The 21,652-nt window shown below is 43.1% G+C and overlaps 1 protein-coding gene and 1 long non-coding RNA gene across 3 annotated transcripts in view; one reads left to right on the top strand and one right to left on the bottom strand.

Moving 5' to 3' along the window:
• LOC138582199 (uncharacterized) overlaps positions 1-21,652 on the top strand; it is a 317,260-nt gene that overhangs the window by 164,411 nt on the left and 131,197 nt on the right. The window lies entirely within an intron of this gene.
• LOC138582200 (uncharacterized) overlaps positions 18,246-21,652 on the bottom strand; it is a 402,442-nt gene continuing 399,035 nt past the window's right edge. The window contains exons 3-4 of the long non-coding RNA XR_011304974.1: positions 18,933-19,020; positions 18,246-18,823 (exon numbers count right to left, since the gene is read on the bottom strand). This is a non-coding gene — a long non-coding RNA (uncharacterized lncRNA). The remainder of the gene's footprint in view (positions 18,824-18,932; positions 19,021-21,652) is intronic.

Here is a 21,652-nt window from a genome sequence, read left to right as displayed (position 1 = left end):
CGGAAAACTGCATTTTCCACCCCAGGAGGCTTATACCAGTTTAAGGTTATGGCTTTTGTACTAAAAAACACAGCTGCTATATTTCAGAGGATGGTGAATCAAGTTTTGAATTTGTTAGAGGACTTCTGCATGGCATACTTGGAAGACATTGCCGTGTTCAGCCCCACTTGGGAAGATCATCTTCACCACCTACGATATGTTTTTCAGGCTCTGGAACAGGTTCATCTGACCATAAAGGCTAGTAAATGTCAAATTGGTCAGAGCAAAGTGGTCTCCCTTGGACATGAGGTAGGAGAACTATGGGACCATAGCTTCTCTCTTGAATGTGATCTCCTCACCCAAATTCCCCAAGAAGGTCAGGTGGAATGAGGAGTGCACTAAGGCATTTGAAGGACTGAAGAAAGCCCTTTGTCAAGCTCCAGTCTTGAGAGCTCCTGACAACAACAAATCCTTCAGCGTACAAACAGATGCTTCTAACACAGGGATGGGTGCAGTTTTGAGCCAACTGGATGAGAAAGGCAGGGAACACCCTATCTGCTTCATCAGCAGGAAGCTGAAGGACCGTGAGACAAGGTAGGCAAACATAGAACATGAATGGTTTGCCATTGTGTGGTCTCTGAAGATGTTTAGGCCATACTTGTATGGTGCTACTTTCATTATACAGACCGACCACCAACCCTTGAGATGGGTAATGCAAATGAAGGGGGAGAATCCAAATTTGTTGAGATGGTCAATCAGCCTCCAAGGGTTTGATTTTACCATAGAACACAGGTCATGGTGTAATCATCAAAATGCTGTTGGTCTCTCCAGAAAGTATGACCGACTGGAATAGGATATTCATCCAGGAGTGGATTAAATCCTCCTGTCCCTTACTCTGAGGGGAGACGAGTGTTAGGGAGAATTCTCATTTCTGTGCTATGTCCGTTCAATTTAGAGACCCCCAGCTCTTTTGCTGGACTTTAGGACTTTTTAATTTTATCCCCGGAGTGAGTGAGACATTTTTCACACTCTCTCATGTATTTTGACCTGATTTGGATTATGTTTCCTCTGTTTTTGGAGTCTTACACACTCCATAGGCATCTACTTTTTGTATGGTGACACACAGCACCTTCAGTGCCGTGTCCTTAAGAAATCCTTTAGATTTCTGATAAGGTTTAAATACTTTTTCTTGTGTGAACTACCGTTCCCAAGAATAGTGAAGTGAAATTGACTTTACTTACATTTTCTCTTTGTAGGTAGGTCCAGCGCACATCATCTTATGTGGAGTGCTGGGGGGTTACCTAGTAGCCCCTTATCCTACATTCTCATGTAAGATTTCTATGTAACCCTCAGTACTTTAAATGGCTGGTGGCAGTGGTTTAATTATCCTACCATTATGCTTTTCTACCTCAGGCTGAATCCTCAGCTGCAGCATAGCACCCATGGGTGACCATTTTGGTCAAAATGGCCCCGGTTTTCTTTTTTCGCCACTTTCTGTTTGTGAGATCTTCATTGGGTTTTACTCTGTGCGTCAAGGCTGAGTGGAGCCCTTTGTTAATTTTGCTTTTAGCGGGCATCAGCCCTGAAGCCCGCCTGTGGCTCCAGTGTGTCTGGAAAGGCAGGATGTGAGGGAGGTTCCCGAATCTCCCCTGTCCTTTGTCTCGAAGAATGCCTGAATGCAACCAGTCCTGATTGGCTGGCACCCTACTGCGTGATTGACAGCTTAGGCTGTGCATAAATGGGTGAAACCTGCTTAAAAGGAGAGGGTTTTGGGACTAGAGGCAGAGTCGACCACTAGGAGAAACACCCAACAAAGAAACCATGAACAATGCTTTCTGCATCTTCCTTGACCTTGGAATTGCGCAGTGAAGCCCTGCTGCTGTGCTGAAACTCCTTTTTCTGATCGACAATAGAAGCTCCGGAAGGGACGACTACTTCCCTTGGGTTAGTGGGACCAACTTACCCCGAGACGAACTCCACTGGACCATCTTCCCTGATTGGCTGTACTTCTTCGCTGCTGCAAAAACCGAGTGCCAGAGGTCAAGAAATCCGTAGTCGAGTGCAACATCTGAAATCTGGCCAGAAGCGCCAGGAGTCTCCTAAAGACCCACCAGAAGCAGGACGACCAGAGCGTGAGTCCCATCATCAGAGTGCAGAACCCAAGGAGTGAAGGAAGCCCACCAGTATCTGAGATTCATGGTGGTGCTGTTTACCGAGCGGTGAAACCGTAAAGTGTCGCTGATCCGAAAAGAACTTGTAGCTGCCAACAACCTCCAAATTGCTGCCACACTAGCCCTCCAGACGTCCTCCCTCTTGTCCCCACGGCTGAGGCTCAGGAACCCAGGGTCTGCACTGCTAGAACAGGACAGAATCCAGCTGGACCACTCTTCTTCAAACGAGAGGTACTGTTTAGACTTGGGGTATTTACCTCAGTATTCTTTTTTAGCTGTGCTTTTCTCATTTGAGACTTGCAGTGGCTTACCTTTAGAGTTGATTCCAACTCTGCTTTTCACAAGCTTAATAGCTTGTGACCCTACAAGTGATTTCTACAAAACTCTATAACTTTGTGCAAGACTTGTATTATCTAAAAAGTGCCTACGCTCCATAGACTGTGCTCCAATTGACTTTGACTGCCCTGGCTCCCTGCAGACACTTCCAGTCCACTGGCTTTGATATTTCTGTCTCTTATAGGTGGTAACTGGTTTTAGACTGTTATTGCTGGGAAAGGCTTGCCTAGATTTCATTGGAGGATTTAGTTGTCCTCACATATATTGAGAACCTGTTTAATCTCGGTTTCCTTCCTTTAACCTTTCCTTTGTGCAACCTCAGAATCTGCAAAGTATAACTAGTGATATATAAATGCCATTACTGCCCTTGTGAATGAAGTCACCACCGGGTGTAGGAAGTGTATAAAAAGCATATCCAAAGAGCATCCACTTACTTGTGCTTATTCTGGAAAAGTATTTTAAAGTATATTTCATTGTTACATATCTTGCCCTTTTTAAAGAACACATAGTTAAAAATTGATGTTAAATAAATAAATAACTATTTATAACTGAAACCTTAAGTGTAAGTGTTACTTGGATACTTGTATTTGTGAACTTCATTGCTACAGCTCTACGGCTCACATTTACCCCTCTTGATATAGGCCTGGCTGCGCAGTCAAACTACTAACTTGTGTAGTGCAGACCTATACCAAAAGGTGGGTTAGCTAATAACAAGCAGATACGGGTTGTGTACTCTCACACAGTGTTACTACACCAATTCTTAACAGTGGAAGGACAGGAAGCAAGATCATTGAAACATTTTGCACTCATCTACGAGATCTCAACAGGGCCATCAATACAACCTTTCTGAAAGTGCCTGAAGACGTTGCTTTTCCCACCGTTTGGATAAGGACTGAAAGAATTCCATGCATTTGATTGGAGCGATTTTTGAGTGCCACATTGAGTGCTGAACTCACTAAGCGTGCCGACTAAACTGCAAGGTTACATTGGTACCATTTTTGAGTGCCACATTGAGTGCTGAACCCACTAAGTGTGCCGACTAAACGGCAAGGTTACACCTCCATATCGTGATAAGGCACTGTTTTGCAATATGCATTAACCAGCCAGTAAAGACAAGTGAGTGCGTTGTATAGCATATATATAAATCCCTTTATGACTGAAAAGGGGCAGCATCATTAAAAGGAAAGGATTTTTTGCGACTGTACTTAACATCAAAGTTCCTAGCATGGTGTGCTACCTGAGCAAAATGCTCTTTAATAAAAAATAAAAAATAAAGGTCACTCTACCCCAATCAGGCTTCTCAAGAGACTCTCAGGCTTAACGTTGTGCTCACTTGCTAATCCAACATTGTGTCTAGAAATAGAATTCACTGATGCAATTAAGGGTGTGCCTCATTAGGAGTTTGGTGATGCTGTAAATAAATTGTGGTAATTCTATTGCTGTCCCTTTTTATGGTGACAACAGAAATACTGCTATTTGTACCGCACAGCCGAATTCCGAGTTTGACCATGAAGTTGATGGTTTATCATGCTGGAGGCAAATGTCTGAAGAATCGGTGGAACTACCGCCAAATTTCCACCTAACTGGTAGTGAGGCCCATTATGTCTGGCCGTTTCAGGATGGGCTGTATCCAAGGTTCACCACAGTTCATCGACTAGAGGGAAGAAAAACAAACACTGACTACGCTTGCCAGAGGATTGCTAACAGCGACACGGCCTGTTTTCTCTTGGCACGTGGCCCAGAAGGCAGAGACTGACTATTACTCAAGTTTCCACACGTGCACGACAATTTGACTTATGTGTGCGCTTTTACATTTTCAAGAGAAGTCTATATTTCCAAATAGGGTGAAGTCTGTGTACTATTGTGTGGCGTCCAGGCCTTCAGCTACTGTCTCGCACCTCATTGCTAAATGCTTTAGAAATATCCTTAGCAGTGCCTAATGAGAACCCCAACACAACTTTCACAACGAATTATTAGTTCAAATGGACTTGATTGACATGACAAATTATACAAGTGTTGACACATTACAAAATTGCACATAAACAACGGGCAAAATCGATGAATTAGCACATTTTTATTTTCCCTTTAGACACAATGGGATAGATGAGATAGCAGAGGAGGCACGCTTTGTGGAGGCGGGAACTAGAGTAGTTGTGGGCTCATTCCTTTGCCAAGCAAAACAATCCGGCCCCTGAGATTCACGCAAAGGGTAACCAGAACACTATCAAATGGAGGGGAAAACTACTCCGCCCGCATCATCAACACGACCAATGAAGCTGGAGAAATCCAAATCCTCTGTGAAATGTCAGAAAGAAACTAAGACAAAAACTCAAGTAGGCGATCCGAGAAATTGGCTCTCTGACTTCTTCACGTAGCAAATCACTAGCACCAAAGAATGAACCCCTGTTCACAATTCTCACCCCTTCTTGCCATTACCTAGCCCTTCTCCCAGTTTTCACTCTTTATCCCTATAAGAGAAGCCTGCCTCAGGAAAATTAACATTCTCATGATGTCTTCCTTGGAAGATGCGCCCCATGGCCAGCCAGCTTACAACCATCTAAGAAAGGGTTCTTTAGTTCTTTACTGGATGTGCCTATGGTGTCAGAACTCAAACGTAATTAATAATACCTCTCGTTGGAAAAATACAGAGGGATGTGCCTTTCCTTTCTAATTATCATCCAATATCGAATCTCCTGTTATATTACTTCCCCCTTCATTGATTCTGGTTTCTATCAGCTGTTAAAGTGCTGGAGATGCTTTTATGTATTTTGACCTCCAACGAGATGAATTTTCTTTTTAAAAGTGTTTTCTTTAACCATGTTAACCACCAAAAGGTACATGGTGGGTTGTGGTCAGGCATTATTGGGTGCAGTGAATGGTTGAGAGGAGAATGGGTCAAGGGCCCTCCCCCTGCATTCAGTAAAAAACATTTTAAAAACATTCCACCTGTTAAAATTCCATTAAACACATAGCTCTCTGAGACAATGCCTTGGTCCACAAATGCTTGTTGATCTCAGCTGTGTTGTTTGAGGATCTATTCAATCGGTAACATTTCATCAAGTAGGTTGAAAGGTGAAAGTTCCATGGCCTGGGTAGTATGTTTGTTCCTCCATAACAGGTTCACACTGTGGGGTTATTAGTTGGTGATTTGTAGTTGACAGGATCTGGGCCCTTTGTGATGTATGCATCTCAATCTGTGCATGCAGCCAAGAGTCCTCTCCTCCATTTCGTCTCTTCCCTTGTGGTGCGTCCCCTGAATGTCCATGTCATAGCGGTGTTGTTTAGTGGTTTTGGTGTGAGGGAACCTGGTTACTGTTGTAGATCCTAGGTGATCTTGACTGGTTGGTCTCTGGGCTAGGTACTCAGCGGTGGACGGATGAGAATGGACTGGGCTGGGAGGAACAGAGCATAGCTTGGATTAACCTTTGGGGGGTTGGAAAGACCTGGCGTGGAGGAAACAGGGGAATGGAATGAGAGACATGCAGAGCATAGTGCAGCATGCCAAAGGTTGCAACCAGACAATCTGTTTTATGAATGTGGTAGCGTGCGTACCTGGCTGATAGCGTAGAGTAACAGCCGCCTATCTGAGGAGACAGTGTCAAATGGGTGTTGACAGTGATCTCGCTGGACAAGAAGGAGCGAGCAGGAGAGGAAAACCTATGCGGAGCGCTGATTCAAATGGGCTGTGGTCCTGTACTTAGTTCCTTCCCTTTTACATGGACTGAAATCCTAGGCCATCTTCCCGTCCCAGTGGTGGTGGTTTGACATTTGGTTGTCCTTCCAGACACCTCAATTTCTTTTGAAACCCAGATCAGAGTTTTTGCAGAGTCCCTATTGCTAACTTGCCCTCATTGCTCATTTATGCCCCATGCTCAATCCTGCTCATTGGGATACCCTGATCCAGGCTCTGCTATTATTTAGGGTCAGCTACTGTAGCAGTGTGTATTTGGTCTTGCTGCAAAAAGCCTGAATAAATGCCAGAGGATAAGAAAATAGAGACATACGTCTCAGCTCGGGTCAGCTGGGGTTTAAGGGAAAATGATTGTGTCACTTCCATGTGATAGAAGTCAGATTGGCTCCTTACGCAGCAAGAAATCCTGCTGAGGACAATACCTGATTTATGGAAGTCCCATGGGGCCCTTTCCCCACAATATTCGGAATTGCAGGCAGTTTCTTTAACGTGGCGATTTAAATTTGAAAATAGTATGGTGCCTTTGAAGATTTGTAAATGAAGATGGGGTGTTAAATGCCTTCATGCATGTGGTGTTCATGTGTGGAACTCATTCCCAAAATCCTTTTAAGGATGTTGTATGCAGCAGGCAAAATCATATTTGTAGGAACATGGGTAGCGCGTTAAAAAGAGTCAGTAGATCTATAAAGTGGGCTGATGGGTGGTTGCCTGATTGTATGATTTGAGGAAGGCGGTGGTGCTTTGTATCATTTCCTTTCCTGTCAATGTCGGTGTATGCTGTGACTTTGTGAGTGCAGAAAAGTAAAGTGTTTGGTATTTGTCTTATTAAGAAATTAAATAAATTGGTGGGGTATGGAAGGTTCGAGGGGTAGGGGTCAACGTGCTGGGTTCATACAGGATCCCCTTACAGGGAGAGGTGATGGAGCTTGAGGTTAGCGTTCAACTTCAGGATGATGGTGATGTTTTTGATTTCTGGGTGTAGGGTGTTACAATGGTGTGGAGAGGCAGCTGGACCAAGAGTCAAGAGTATGCACTAGGTGGGTGAAGAACAGAAAGACTGAGAAAGGCCCTCGAGCAGAGGCCAAGAGATGACGAATAGCTGAAGATAGCAGCAGCCAAATAAGGGAAGCAGGGACCATCCATGAACTGATCTAAAGACAAGGGAACGGAATTTGACGTGGGACCAGTGTTGAGAGCAGCTGGCGTGGAGGCAGTAGTGAAAGGAAGAATTAGAGTGGGAGGTTGTGCAGAGGGTGAGTTGCAAAGTTTTGAATTATATTGAGGTGGAAAAGGAGTAAAGAGGAAAGCTCATGGTGAGACTACAGTAGTATTTCAGGTAAGCGATTACTAGAGTGAAAATGAGGGTTTGATTGAAGTGGTAGGTGACAGCAGACCAGAGTGTCTAGAGGCTAAGCAGGTTGAACCTGCTGGAAGTAGCAGGATAGGTGATGAACTTAAGAAGTTTAAGGTTGCTGACAAAGGGCCTCATCACGACTTTGGCGGTAACCCTTAAATCCGGCAGTAGCGCTATTACCGCCAGATTTAAGGGTCAGCCAAATCAGGACTTCAGCGGATTTCGCCTCAGCTCTGAGCTGTGGGGAAATCCGCCGAAAATTTGCGCTCATACTGCCGGCGGGAAATCTGCCGGCGGTATTAGTACGAAATTTCCCCATTGAGCCCGATGGGGAATGGGGCATTCCCAAATGGGCTCAATGTGGAATGGGGATTAACATTACCGCCAAACTCGTGATCCTGCGCTATTAGCGCCGGGGAGTTCGGCGGTAGGGTAGATAGCGCAGGAGCTAATAGCGCCGACGTTACCGTCCAAGTCGTGATGAGGCCCAAAGAGTACCCCCAGGTGTCATGGCTTGCAGTAGCACAAAGGTGGCTAGGAGGAGAGGAAATGCGTAATGGAAGGAGAGGAGGGGGATTCTGGGCATGAAAGTAGATAACTTCAAACTTGAAGTCTAGCCTGAAAGAGCCTAGTGTTAGTCAGTGATGGATGGGCAAAAGACAATAATGGATCCTTGAAGATAGGTCCTGGGAAGTAGGGAAAAGAGAAGAAAATGTGCATATCATGTCGAAAGAGTTTATGTATTTATTTATTTTTACATTTATATCAGCGTGCTGGTTATGGAAAGGGTTTGGTGCATTTCAAGAAGCGCATGAAATGCATAATGGTTACAGAAGCACAATAAGTCTTTGTACAGGCTGGCAAACACTCACCTCATGGTACGGATGGCTACCTCAGGCATGCACACAAGAAAATAAGACAGAGTAGGCATATATACTTGTGGGGTGAAAATACAGCCCCAGAGTGACAGAGATTGAGAGGCCATGCAATTCCCTATCATAAGAATGAAGCTGGGTGATGTTGATACATATTGGAATATGCAGGCCAGTCCAAAACATTTTTATTCCCACATGAGGCCTAGTGAGGGAAGGCAAATGGGCCTCCCTGAACTTTGTCAAAATTGAAAGGCACTTAGCTGAAGGAGAATGTGCCTCAGAACTGTAATATTGGTAGCTGTGTCCAATGGATTCCAAAATGACATGTGGTGCTGCAGATGCTGACTTTGTGTAAACTGGGAAAAGGCACTATTTGACAGATTCAAAACTGCAGCAGTACACATGGTAAAAGATACATTGAAATGTTGTGCATTTGAAAAATATAAAGGAGGGATTGTGCCTTACATTTAAAAAGTGAAGCCAAGTGATATATTTCATTTGACACAGAGAAAGACACTTACTTTCCACAAATAAACTGACATCTAAATGGAAAGGCCTACTTGTGTAGAAGTGAACAATAGTTTCCTATCTTAACAGTGGCCTATGGGTGAATAATACCAAATGTGAACTCATATATGTTTAAATATTGTATTGTAGATATAAACAGTGGGACCAGATGTGATACAAAATGCCATGTTGAACACATCTTTTCAATCTAAAATGCTATTCTGTTAGAATTATGTATTTATTAAATATTAACAGAAGAAATCAGTGTAACAAAGAGATACAATTGAAAATTTAACCATACAATAATAATGAAAAATATATTGAGAACAAAAAAATTAATAATAAAATTAATAATAAAAATACGTCCTTCCCCATTCACAGAATATATCACATTTTCAATATTGCTCGTGCGATACATCTCCTCCATCCACATGTTCAACGTCGGGTGAACATCTGATTTCCAATTTCTCAGGATCAGTTTTTTCGCCATCATAGCCCCACGTAAAATCCATGTAATCTGATGTTTCCCTAAATCGTCCAGCATGGTGGATTCCCCCAGTATTAGAGTTTCAAAGTCAAATTCCAAATCTGCATTGACAACCTTGTTCATCATACTTGTCACATCCGACCAGAAATTCCTCACCATGTGACACTCCCATAGCATGTGTTCCATAGTGCCACGAAAGTGACCACATCCCCAACAGCTGTCTGACTCTGTTAAATTTCGTTCCTTAAGTCTTACTGGTGTCCATAAAACTCTATTCAAGAGCATTACTGGTCTGGATCTCTCTCCAACATTCAGGGACATTCTTTTAATATTCCTACATAAGTCACTCCACCTCTCTGCAGTCATCTCTTCTCTCAGATAGCAAGACCATTTGTCCTGGAGCTTCGCATTAGCATTAGTGAAACCACTCAACATTTTATACATTTTAGATGCTGAATGATCACTTCTGCCAATCTGTTGAATAGTTAGAGCCAAATCAGAGATAACCAAAGATCGAATGTTCACAGCTCTCCTTAACTTTCTGTATTCGCCATAAGTACCTGTGGGTAAATCAAACTCTAGTTTCAAAATCCGAAATGTTTTCCAAGCAGTCCCATCGAAAAGATCTTCAACTTTAACAATCCCTGCTGCGAACCACTCTGGCCAGAACAAGGTCTTATTGTTCAGTTTGATAGCCGGGTTCAACCAGATTGATGACATACCCGTCTTACCAGGCATAAACCCGGCGGACTGTTCATATGATCTCCATGTAGTTCTAAGGAAACTTGTTAGAACAGAAACGTTTTCCCCATCTGTCGTGACAGTGGAAAGGAGAGCCCGAGGGCGCAATGGGCCAGCACCCTTTGCCTCAGCCACGGCCCATTCATCTTCCATATCTTCCAAAAAGGTCAGGACATGCCTCAATGAAAATGCTTGATGATATAGTTCGAAATTTGGGACATTCAATCCCCCTCTGTCCTCTTGCAGCTGCAACTTCCATATTTTTAATCTCTGTGTTTTCTTACTCCATAAAGAGTTCTGCAGAATAATTGAAATCATTTTCCAATTCCGTTTACAGACAGGAAGGGGGCTAAAATCATCTTAATAGCATTCACTTTCCCGCCAATGGATAGGCCAAGCTCACTCCAACGGTCCAATTCCAATCTTAATTTTTGCAGAAGTATATCCAAATTCAGGCCCATCATGGTCCTCAGGTTCCCGGAGATCCAAATTCCCAAATACTTCATTTGTGTCGGACACCATCTGATTTCTTCTGTTAATATTTAATAAATTGGTTTAAAATAGAATTATGTATTAAGCTTGTTTTCCCCACTGAACTGAAAGGACTGTGCCTCTGAAAATTTGAACTGAAGACCTTTAGGCTGGGCCCACCAGGAAAAGCAGATATGGTTTTCAGCATAAAATATAAAGAAATATAAAGAGTAAATCAGAATTGTGGAGTGGACGGTGAGCACAAATGACCTTTAAGGGGTCTGGCCTCCCCATTAAGTGTGCATTACCTTCGAACAGAGACCTTTGAAGACACTTAATGGCAGCGTGGAATAACATGAGCCTGACAGATTTCAATATCATGTGAACATGGAGATATGAAACTCATGAGGGGCTATGTTAGGAATAAGAAACTACGAACTTCCATATGTATGCATTGCTATCGAGTAACATTCAGCGCCCTTTTCTTGAATAAAAAAAGAATTGTGCTTCGCAGTGAGCTCATCCAGGACTCATATTAAAGATCACAGAAGGCCTGTCAGTTCTAAGTATCTTTTAATGTATAGAATTAGAGTTAGGAAAAAAACCATGATCCTAACCTTCTCATAATTCAGAGGAACTTGAAAGTGTGAACTTATAGAATGCAAAATTAATGTTTGAATAGAAGTGTGACATATTTTTCACTAATTCAGCTCAGGAGAAAATTGCGAAAAATGATAGCTCCTCCCAGGAAGGTGGTGCCGAAATAAAATGAGTACTTTCCGATTCACCATAATATGTAGAATTAAAAAATATATATGTTCATGCAGTTATCTGAAAAAATAAGGTAGTTGCCATGTAGTGAGATTTTATGTACATAACGATGCAAAAACATGTCATTTTGAAATGATGCACCTTCCTCCTTCCACATTATCCATAATACATACCTCTAGACTCCTTGCCCTATCAGCTGGCAGTGGGCTTGATAGTGGGAAGGGAGAAAGAGTGATGTCCAGTCGATATTGTTGGAATATTCATATTGTGTAAGTATCATCAGCACTATATAATATCAGTTTTCAATCTAAAGGGGGACGGAGAGACAGAAGGGAAAATAGAGAAGAGAGGAGACTGACAACAACAGAGGAAGGGTGATACCTTCCTCTGTTAATAATATCAAGTCTCGGGAGGATAGCACAGCGGCAGCGTGCGCGTCTTGAAAGCAAGACGACACGTAGCAACAACAGTTCGATCCCCGGGTCCGCGCTTAGAAACCTCTGAGTGTTTAAGTGCGTTATAAATACGTAACTAAGACAAAAAAACACAATTACGCAACTAAGAAAAATAAAGAATTCCTGTAACAGCGCCTCGATGCCTGCGGGCAGTGTGCGCGCTTTATAAATGTAAAATTAAATTAAATACCCAGGGGAGCAGATAGACAGGAGACCCTGGGACACGTGCTGTGGACTTTTGCCTGGAAGCTGTGAGCCCTATTTGAGAGAGAGAGAGAGAGAGAGAGAGAGAGTGGGGGGGGGCTAAAATATGGCTGGAGAGACCTTGCTGTGAATAGAGACCAGTGATGGTTGCTGCATACCTATTCCTGAAAGAGGGTCTGAAGTCTGGCTGGCCTCTTAAGCTAAGAACAGAGATCTCCCATGTAAGTAGATATATCCCAAAGCCATCAATTGTGTGGAGAGCTACCTGCCTTAATCCCTTTTCATTGGTGGGTAGGGGAGTAGCACTGGGTAAACCCTGACCATATTTGACTAAAAAGATAACTTAATTAATTCCTCATAGAAAACCCCCCGATCCATTTAAATTGAATTGTCTTGGGATTTATCTGCCTTAATCCTGTTAATTTAATTGTGGGTGAGGGGGCAAAACAGTGTAGACATTTAGCACATTTAATTAAAGTTAATTCAGTTAATTACCATCTGGAAAACATCACAGGAGGAGTTTTGTTACAATTCGAAACTAAGAAATGTCATACCCATTGGGTTTTAGACGTCATAGTCATTAAAGTACTTAGGTGACTCTACCTTTCTGAAACCCTAGACTTCCTTACAGAAGGGGTTTGTCCATAATCCCAAAACAAGCAACCCTAATACTCTGCCATTACTGTGAATGTAGAATGTGCAAAACAAAATTTCCCATGTATTATGATATATGATATGATACATGATATGATGTGGCATTTATAAAGCGCCTACACACAAGTGTTTCAAGTGTATTCACTTGCATCCCAAATCAGAATCCCAATGGCCTGCATTTTATTCAAATAAAAAGCTCAAAATGATGTTCCCATTGTGTTCCTTTCCCAACCCCTGCCTTTCAAATAAATAGCCCAAAACTATTTTCCCAGTGAGTTCCTTTCCCAGACCCTGCCTTTCTAATAAAAAACCAGAACGATGTTTCCACTGCATTAATACTCCCTGTCTCTTGCTTTCCTACAAGGGTTCATATATAACTGATGCCTGAGATGGGGGGTGCTGGGAGAAGAGACCATTGAGATAAACTAAGAAATAACTGTGGATGTTTGAAAAAAAAACACCTATCTGTTAATGTGCAAAGAAATCCTATTTGTGTTTTAATATCAAGTCTTCAAATTCAACCTGTATTTGTTGTGGTAGCTGAAAGTCTATTAAGAAATACATGTCAGTCATTTGATGTCAGTAATTTGCATTTTATTATGTTGAGCCACAGAGATGGTGGCTGGTGCTCTGGTGTTTGTTTGTTATTCAGTGAAGACATTTTAAATAAATATACACTATTATTTCTATACACCAGCCTGGTTTCCAGTTTATTGCTGATTCAGAGGGTATCTGCTGAATGGTGTTATACAGCTTGGAGGCCTAACCTAATTTGAATCTGCTACGTGCTTTGTTGTGCAACGCCTTCATCAGAGGGGAAAGGAACTCCCCGAGTTGAAAGTGTCTATCCAATAAACCGTGACAAAACTTTGGGCTTGTGGCCAGGACTTAATTGAGAGTTTTCACTTGTGACATTTGCAGTAGCAGCAGACTACTCATTTGGGTGTAATTGCATTGCAATGGATAGAAAGTTGTGTTTGCACTGTTAAGGTGCCACTCAGACTTGTACCCTGGATTCCAGGGAGGTCTATAGAGAACACAGTTTTGAATAGAACTATCTTGAGTTGTCATTGTGAGTAGAGACTAAGCCGGAACAGGTTCGAGAATTTTCCTCTGCATAGGAAGTATATAAAGTTGCAGAACACATTTCAGAATGAGCACCATAGAAATTGATATGGCCAGGAAGCACCTCCTATCCAAATTATTTATCAAAGGTGAATGGGTGGAGGAAGAACAGGACATGTGGCAAACTAGAATGATGTAGGAGGTTACCCCTGCAAATGGTGAAATCTGGCAGGATAATGGTCTGTTGCATCAAGGTCTAACAGACATTTATTTGACACAAACTACTAAAGATGAGCAGACCAAAATGGCTCAGCTCACAGCATATATGTACTTCCATTTGCTGATAGTGGAAGAATGACATCAGAATAGTGTGGCCTCTGTGCAAAACCAGGCTCAGCTTTTTAATCAAGCCCAGCCACAGCTGAAACAATTACAAACTAAAGTGCAGCAGAGCCATATTATGGAGTTAAAGAAGGAACATTTTATTTACCAGCTAAAAGATGAGTTAAAAACGCAGCAACAAGACAGTGTAGAGGATGCAAGAGGAGAATAAAGAGTATGCAGAAAATCTGGGTGCACTGCAATACAAATTAAACAATCAGGTTGTTCATAATAGAGTCATGTTGGAGGACATGATCAAATTCCAATCGCAAATAAAACAATTGAAAACCGAAAATAGACAATTAATTATCAAAGGGCATGACTCGCAAGGTGAGTTTGATCAGATGAACCAAGATCTGAACACCTTGAAACAACTGAGAAATCAGTTGAGGGAAGAAAAGGACACAATAAACCAAGAGAATAGTGTGCTGTTTCAGGAAGTGTGTCAATTAAGGATGGATGTGGAGAAAAGTGAGTCATGTGCTCAGGAACTGACTGATATTAGGCTCAAAAATGCACAATTAATGGAACGTGTGAGGCAAGCAGAAATTGACCTAGTGTAGGCAACACAGTGCAGAACTGTGCAAGAGGAAGAGATTAGTCTCCTGAAAAAGAAACCATCTGAATATAGGCACACAATGAAAGACTCACAGGGTGAAAATGAATCCCATTGTGAAGAAAACAAGGGACTAAAAGACTGATTAATGGCCCACGGTAAAGTGCTAGAAGTCACTCAAGAATCTTGTGTCAAAATTTAAAATCTCAGGTCTCTGCATCCCTCGAAGAGATAGGGACCGGGAGAAATAGGTGTGAGGTTGGCAAATGAAATAGCCAAATATAAATAGGCTTTTAGACACCCTGAACAATACGGGTATGTCAAAACATCCTCCGATCACGGAGTGGTGCCATCTCTACCAGGGACCTAAAGCCAATTAACCACTTCAGATGTCCAGAATGCCACTAACCTCATGCGTACCACTTATCAAGAACAGGGAAACATGAGACAGCTTCATTCACCCAAATCTAGTCAAACTGATCCAGAAGACCAGCCCTTATCTAACATAGATGAGCATTCAGGGTCAACAAGCAGAAGGGAAGGTGGCTGGACCAGTCGGATCTGGGAAATCAAAAGTACCCTAGCGAGTACTTCTGAGCAGGACTCCTGTGATGAAAAAATCAGGGAGTTGGACTGGCAGAAAATGAAGCAACAAATGGGTCCCCTGGTCTGCTTTGCAGAGATAGAAGAGCCAGAGTTCAGGCCTCAAAAGAGTATTTTAAAAACCTCCACACATTCAGGGAGATGGGGAGAATTCCCCAGCATATCTGGAAGGAGGGCTGAGGAGGATAAGTACTTTCCTGTGCAAAAAGGGGATTAGAAGGGAAGTAACCCTGAGAGTTCACGGCACCACAGGAGAGAAGTGTCCAGACCCTGTCATTCTCAGAGATTTCTCAGTCTCATAGAGGTAGGGAGCGCCTAGAGGACAGGGAATAAACCACCTATAGTAGGAGCTCTGAGTGAGGGGGTGAGTGGACTCATTTGCAGTGGAAAAGGAAGTCTGCCACACAGAAGAAAGGTCTTGTACAAGATCCATTTCAGCAGGTAAACGCTATAAAGAGTTTCATGACTTCCGACCATAAGAATGCCAAATGGGAGCATCTAGAGCTTTATGAGCAAATGATGACATCATTTGGAATCAAAAATGATAGAAATTGCATGACGTTTGTCAAATGGACATTCTCCCCTGAGTACTCCAGGTTCTTTGCAGGGCTGGAGGACCAAGATGACCATAAATGGTCCACCTACAAGGCAGCCATTTTAAAACACTTCTCCATTTAATAGAAACCCACAGGCAAGGCAGCATGCAACTTGCAGTGTGGGGAAGACCACCTACAGAGTTAATTCAGGAACTGAAACTAGCATTTGCCCAGACGTCTAGGTGGGTGAATTCCAATAGTAGGGAGTTCATCAATACATACTTTCATGCGCTCCCTAAATTCATTATGACCAAATTAATAAGGGATTTTCTTGAGCGTATGACCCTGGATTGGGTTATTGAACAGGCCACCAGGGTCTATGAGGTCCAAATGCCCTCTGAAAATAAAAACAACCCTAAAATCCCCAAACCATCCAACAAACCTGCTACTGCAAAGGTAGCAGAGGTAAAAAATACCCCTCCATTGGACTTGGAGATGGGGGTCTAAAAATACTCCTTCTGCCAACAAGCAGATCGACAGGCAGAGGAGACCCTCTGATTCAGCCCAATCGAAGGGGAGTCAGGCACACCAGACAAAATGACCCTTCTGAACCTATCACCTTTGTAAGTCCAAAAAACTAAAGTACAAGACCTATACCCGTATATATATGGACTCCCCTGGCACAAGGAGTGAGATCCAATCAGATAGGTGACACCCCAGGAAACCTCCCTCCGAACGTCCCTCCAGAGAGAAGTAATACTCCACTTCCCAACTTGAACTTCTGTACAAGGTACCCAGAGAACCCCAATTTCCAGAATAATTCTCCTCTCTCTCCCCGCTTTCAGGACAATGGATTCCTGAATCAAGGAGAAGGGAGACCTAGGGGAAACTTCCAATACCCAAACTACTCTGGGAGATAGGACAGTTACCCTTTCCGGGAGCAGCAAAGGTATGAATCAAGACCTCCCTACCAACCAGAGAAAGTATCACAACTGGAGCGACAGGTCCAACAACCAACTGAAGGCCAGTGTTGCATGTTAAGGGCTCAGTCGAACCTTCAACCGGAACTTGCAACCCAGAGTAACTGAACATCTGGGTCTGATGCCCCTGGGGGGAGTGACTGGAAGAAATGTTTGACAACCGACAGGTTCCTGAGAAGGGGCTTCGGGTAGAAGGGAGGTGCAAAGCCCTAGAGGAAGCATCCTTTCCCACCGGGAAAAAGCCCCTGGAAGTGTCTGAGCCTGAATATGAATCATCTACCACCAGAATGCTGGAACCTAAAGAACAGAGGGCAAGTGAAAGAAAGCAAAAGAAAACTCACTTTGTGGAGGAAGTCCGCCTCATCCCTTTTGAAGGAAAAGAATCCCTGGAGGATTCGGAAAAAAATCTTCTCTTTCAGGATTTGATTACTGCACAAAAACAGGATCCTATTATTGTGAAATTTTATCAACATGTTGAAGATCCCGTGAATTTTCCTCTCACAGAATCTGATTATATTGCGAAAGAGGATCTCCAGGTGTTGATGAAGTTTTCCAAACTGTTCCGAATCTAAGACGGTTTGTTGGTATGGAGACCCCTATCTGGATGTGACCAGTAGGTGATACCTACCTCATTCCGAAGTCTGATGTTCAGTCACCCCCATGATGCGGGCACTGCTGGTCATTGGAGGTTTCAAATGACATTAGATATCTTGCGCAAGGACATGGGTCAGGAACTCAACATCTACATAAAGGGGTGTCTTGTGTGTGTAGAGTTTCAGCCAAGTTCTCCCACACACCGAGCTCCCCTACAGAAAAGGGGAAAGACACTGTCTTGGTCAGATTTGCAAGTTGATTTCATTGGGCCAGTGATTCACTCCATTAGAGGAAACAAAAACATGCTGATGGTAAAATGTTTGTTTACCAAGTGGGTAGAATGTCTTCCAGCCCTGAATTGTAAGGCCGAGACTTCCCAAAGGATTGAGTCAGACCATGGAAGTCATTTTACCAGCGAGGTTATGACCAAAATGTGGGCGATTCTAAGGGTAAAAAAAAAACTCTACATTGCTCCACCCAGCCTCAAGGGGCGGCGAGTTGAGAGGTACAATAAGACAATTCTGGGCATCTTGAAGAAGTTTGTGGTGGACTCTGGACCTAGTTGCGACATCCAATTACTGCTTGTCCTGATGGCCATTAGGTCCAACAACTAACAATGAGAGACCAGAGGAGTAATTTAATGACGCCTGGACCTAACTCCACTAAAGCCTTCTAGACAATAAAAGACAAAAAAGGGCCAGCCGTCAAACTCCTGTATGATCAAACTCCTTTCTTCCAAACCTCGGTCCATGGACCAAATAGAGACTGAGTCGTAGGTTATGAAAATATCAATGCATAATTTATTGAAAAAGAACACACAATGTTGATGTCACAATTCATAAAACATACATCACATTTAAAAAGTGTAAAACCTAGTGCACTTTTCTACAACATACAATACAAAACAATCATAAATGCTCAAAATGTGTCTAAATAAACTATTAAAAACCACTTGCCCTGATGTAACCTGTACACCAAGATAATCTTGGCAACCTGCCTATACAAATCTACCAAGTACAATCTGTAATAAACATTACAATGTACCCAGTGTATAGTAACAGAACGGTTGGTAGCACCTCCGAATGCTAACACTTAACTGTCTTCGGAGGTCGCCTATTAATGGTTTGTCAGCTAATCGTCTACCCTTCTAACAGCTACTAGGGTGACTCTAACAACTGAATTTATTAATGAATAGCACCTCTCAAGTTCAGGGTACTTTTATGCCCGACATGTTTCATTCATACACATTAATACCATTAATAAATGAACGCCTTCAGGGGATCCAAGATGCCCACTATACACATACACAAAAAAAACACAACAGTAAGCGTTGTTAAACTGCCGTGGCGATGAGGTCAAGCACAATGTCAAATCCACTGTCAATTTTGAAGACCTGATGTATACACAACCAGCTAAGAACAGAGAAAGAAAACACAGGGGAAGAAAACAGAACGGAGATAAGGATTATTCACGTATCTCTATTCAACATCCTAGGTTAAAAATGAGCTAAGAAAGACTTACCAAAAAATGCCAACATGTGGTCAATACAACTCGGTTCTGGTGATGTGGGGAGCGTCTCATCAGTAGACGGTTATCACATTCTACAAAGCTGAGAGAGAGAAGAAGAGACGGGAACACGTCCACAGAAAGGACCGGTTAAAAATGTCATAAAAGTAAACCTTGCTGCAGCATGGGGGAGGGGACAACACTGGGTAGACCCTGACCATATTTGACTAACATAATTCCTCATAGAGAAAATCCCAATCCATTTAAATTGAATTGTGTTGGGACCTACCTGCCTTAATCCTGTCCATTTAATTGTGGGTGGGGGGGAACTGTGAAGACCGTTAGCAATTAATTGAATTAACTTTCGTTAAATGTGCTATCTAGAAGAGATCACAGGGTGAGTTTTGTTACAATTTGAAACTAACACATTTCATACCCAGTGTGTTATAGCCGTCATAGTCAATAAAGTACATGGGTGACTCTGGGCCTCATTACAACTGAGGCGGTAAGGGTTTAAAGGTGCCGGCACCATTAACCCCGTACCGCCTCATTACGAGGTTCCCTCGCGGGACCCGCTGTGGACGTCTGGTCAGACCAGACGTCCTTTGCGGGATCCGCGAGGGGTCCAGCATGCTAACAACGGCCCGTCATTAACGGGCCCGTTGTTAGCATGCTCCCCTTTCCCATTGAGCTCTATGGGGGCTCAATGGGAATGGGGATTGTCCGTCTCCGGGTTCCCTGAATGTGGAAATACGGGGCCCTCCAAAGTAGGAATGTCCCGGTATTTCCCCATTCAGGGACCATGGACCCGGACCCGAGTTTGGAGGCAGCCATGCCCTTATTAACATAATGAGGCCCTCTGTCTTTCTGAAACCCCAGACTTCCTTACAGAATGGGGGTGTCCATAATTCTACAATAAGTAACCCTAAAACTCTGCCATTCAAGTGAATGGAGAGTGTGCAAAACGAAATTTCCCATTTATTCACTTGCATCCCAAATCAGAATCCCAAAGCCCTGCATTTTATTCAAATAAAAAGCTCAAAACGATTTTCCCATTGAGTTCCTTTCTGAAACCTTGCCTTTCTAATGAAAAAAACAATGTTCCTTCTATATTCACACTCCCTGTATCTTGTACCTTGCCTTCCAACAAGGGGTCATATATAACTGATGCCTAGGGGTGGGGTGTGTTTGTAGAAAAAAGCATTGGGATAAACTAAGCAATCAATGAGGGTGTTTAAAATAATTCTCCTTCCTATCTGTTAATGAGCAAAGAAATCCTGTGTGTTATGATTTCAAGTCTTCAAATTCAACCTGTGTGTGTTGTGGTAAGTGAACATCTATTAAGAAATACATGTGAAAAAGCTGGACACAAAACTCTGCTCAAAGGCAACTATAATATTCCTTACAAAAAAGCTAGACACTGCCAAATAGTCATGGTAACTCTCGATGGGTCAACAGAGTCAGAGACCCAGGGGGGATTTTGGGGTGAAAATACAGCCCCAGAGTGACATAGATTGAGAGCCCATGAAAGGCCCTATTATATGAATGAGGCTGGGTGATGTTGATACCTATTGGAATATGCAGGCCAATCCAAAACACTTATTTTCCAACATGGGGCCTAGTGTCACGAGACGATCCTGGAAGCTGTGGGAAAGATGGAGGGTCGGCAATCGGACTCCTATAATCCTTCGTTCACAGACTAGATGTCCATTGTCCAGCCTTATATATTGTAGCCACACCCCCTGCTCATAGCATTGCAACTTTTCAGTTACTGACGCTCAAGCTGCTACCCGCTGGTTTGTGATATTTTGTTCCTGTTTCTCCTTGCATTCTGAGCTGCCTCCCTCCTAGTTTCACCCTTGCCCTTCGTGGTTTCCTTCTGTCCTTTGTCCCTCTTGTGCTTGGTTCCGCATCCGGCTCTGCTTCCTTGCCACTTTTGTTTTCAGAGACGGCTTGCGATTTCCTCCTACTGGCATTTCTCTCTTTTGTGGATACGTTGTATCCTTGGCCTTTCTCTCTGCCGGCTCCTTTTCAGCAGGCAGTTCTAGAGTGTATCTCCCTCCATTGGTTGCACGTCATATCTCCCTCCATTGGGTGCACGTCTTATTTTCTTTCTTTGTTCCTAGTTAACTTTTATTTGTCCCACTCTTGATTACGTCCGCTGTCTCTCTCTTTTTTCTCTCTCTCTCTCTCTCTCTCTCTCTCCTTTTCTTTCTTGCAGCCCTTCCATTTTTATTCTGACCAATTTTCCCTGTGTATCCATCGCTTCAGCCCGGTACTTCAAACCCACTTTTAGTATTCTACTGGTTTTCTTCTACTTCCCTGTCCTTGAGATCTGTGTTTTTCCCTTTCTTTCTTCTTTCTGTGCCTTAGCTCTTTGTATCACTGCTCTCGGTTTTACTTTACATTTTTCTCCATCGATCTCTGCTCCGGACCAGAGCTTTACACGGATTCTACCGCCTCTACTTACCTCCTTACCACCTTCCAGAGGTACAGTGTCTTACAAGACAGTGGCACCGGGTTTTTTCTGCCAATTTTGGCTTTTTCCCTGTTAAGGGGCTGGCTCCTCTGGATACCCCTTTGGCTGTGTTCCCTTGCGGTCAAGGTGGCTTCTGGAAGAGGAAGACCCCAAGAAAGCAAGAAGAAAGAAGAGGACTGATCCTTCAGGCAGAGCTTTGGAAACTTCAGGTGAGGAGAGCCGGTGGGAGGGGTTCTCTGAACATGACCCCTAGTGA

The sequence above is a fragment of the Ambystoma mexicanum genome, chromosome 3q (assembly GCF_040938575.1).
Source record: "Ambystoma mexicanum isolate Mex_15411 chromosome 3q, UKY_AmexF1_1, whole genome shotgun sequence".
Classification (NCBI taxonomy): domain Eukaryota; kingdom Metazoa; phylum Chordata; class Amphibia; order Caudata; family Ambystomatidae; genus Ambystoma; species Ambystoma mexicanum.
This window is presented reverse-complemented; position numbering and strand designations above follow the sequence as displayed.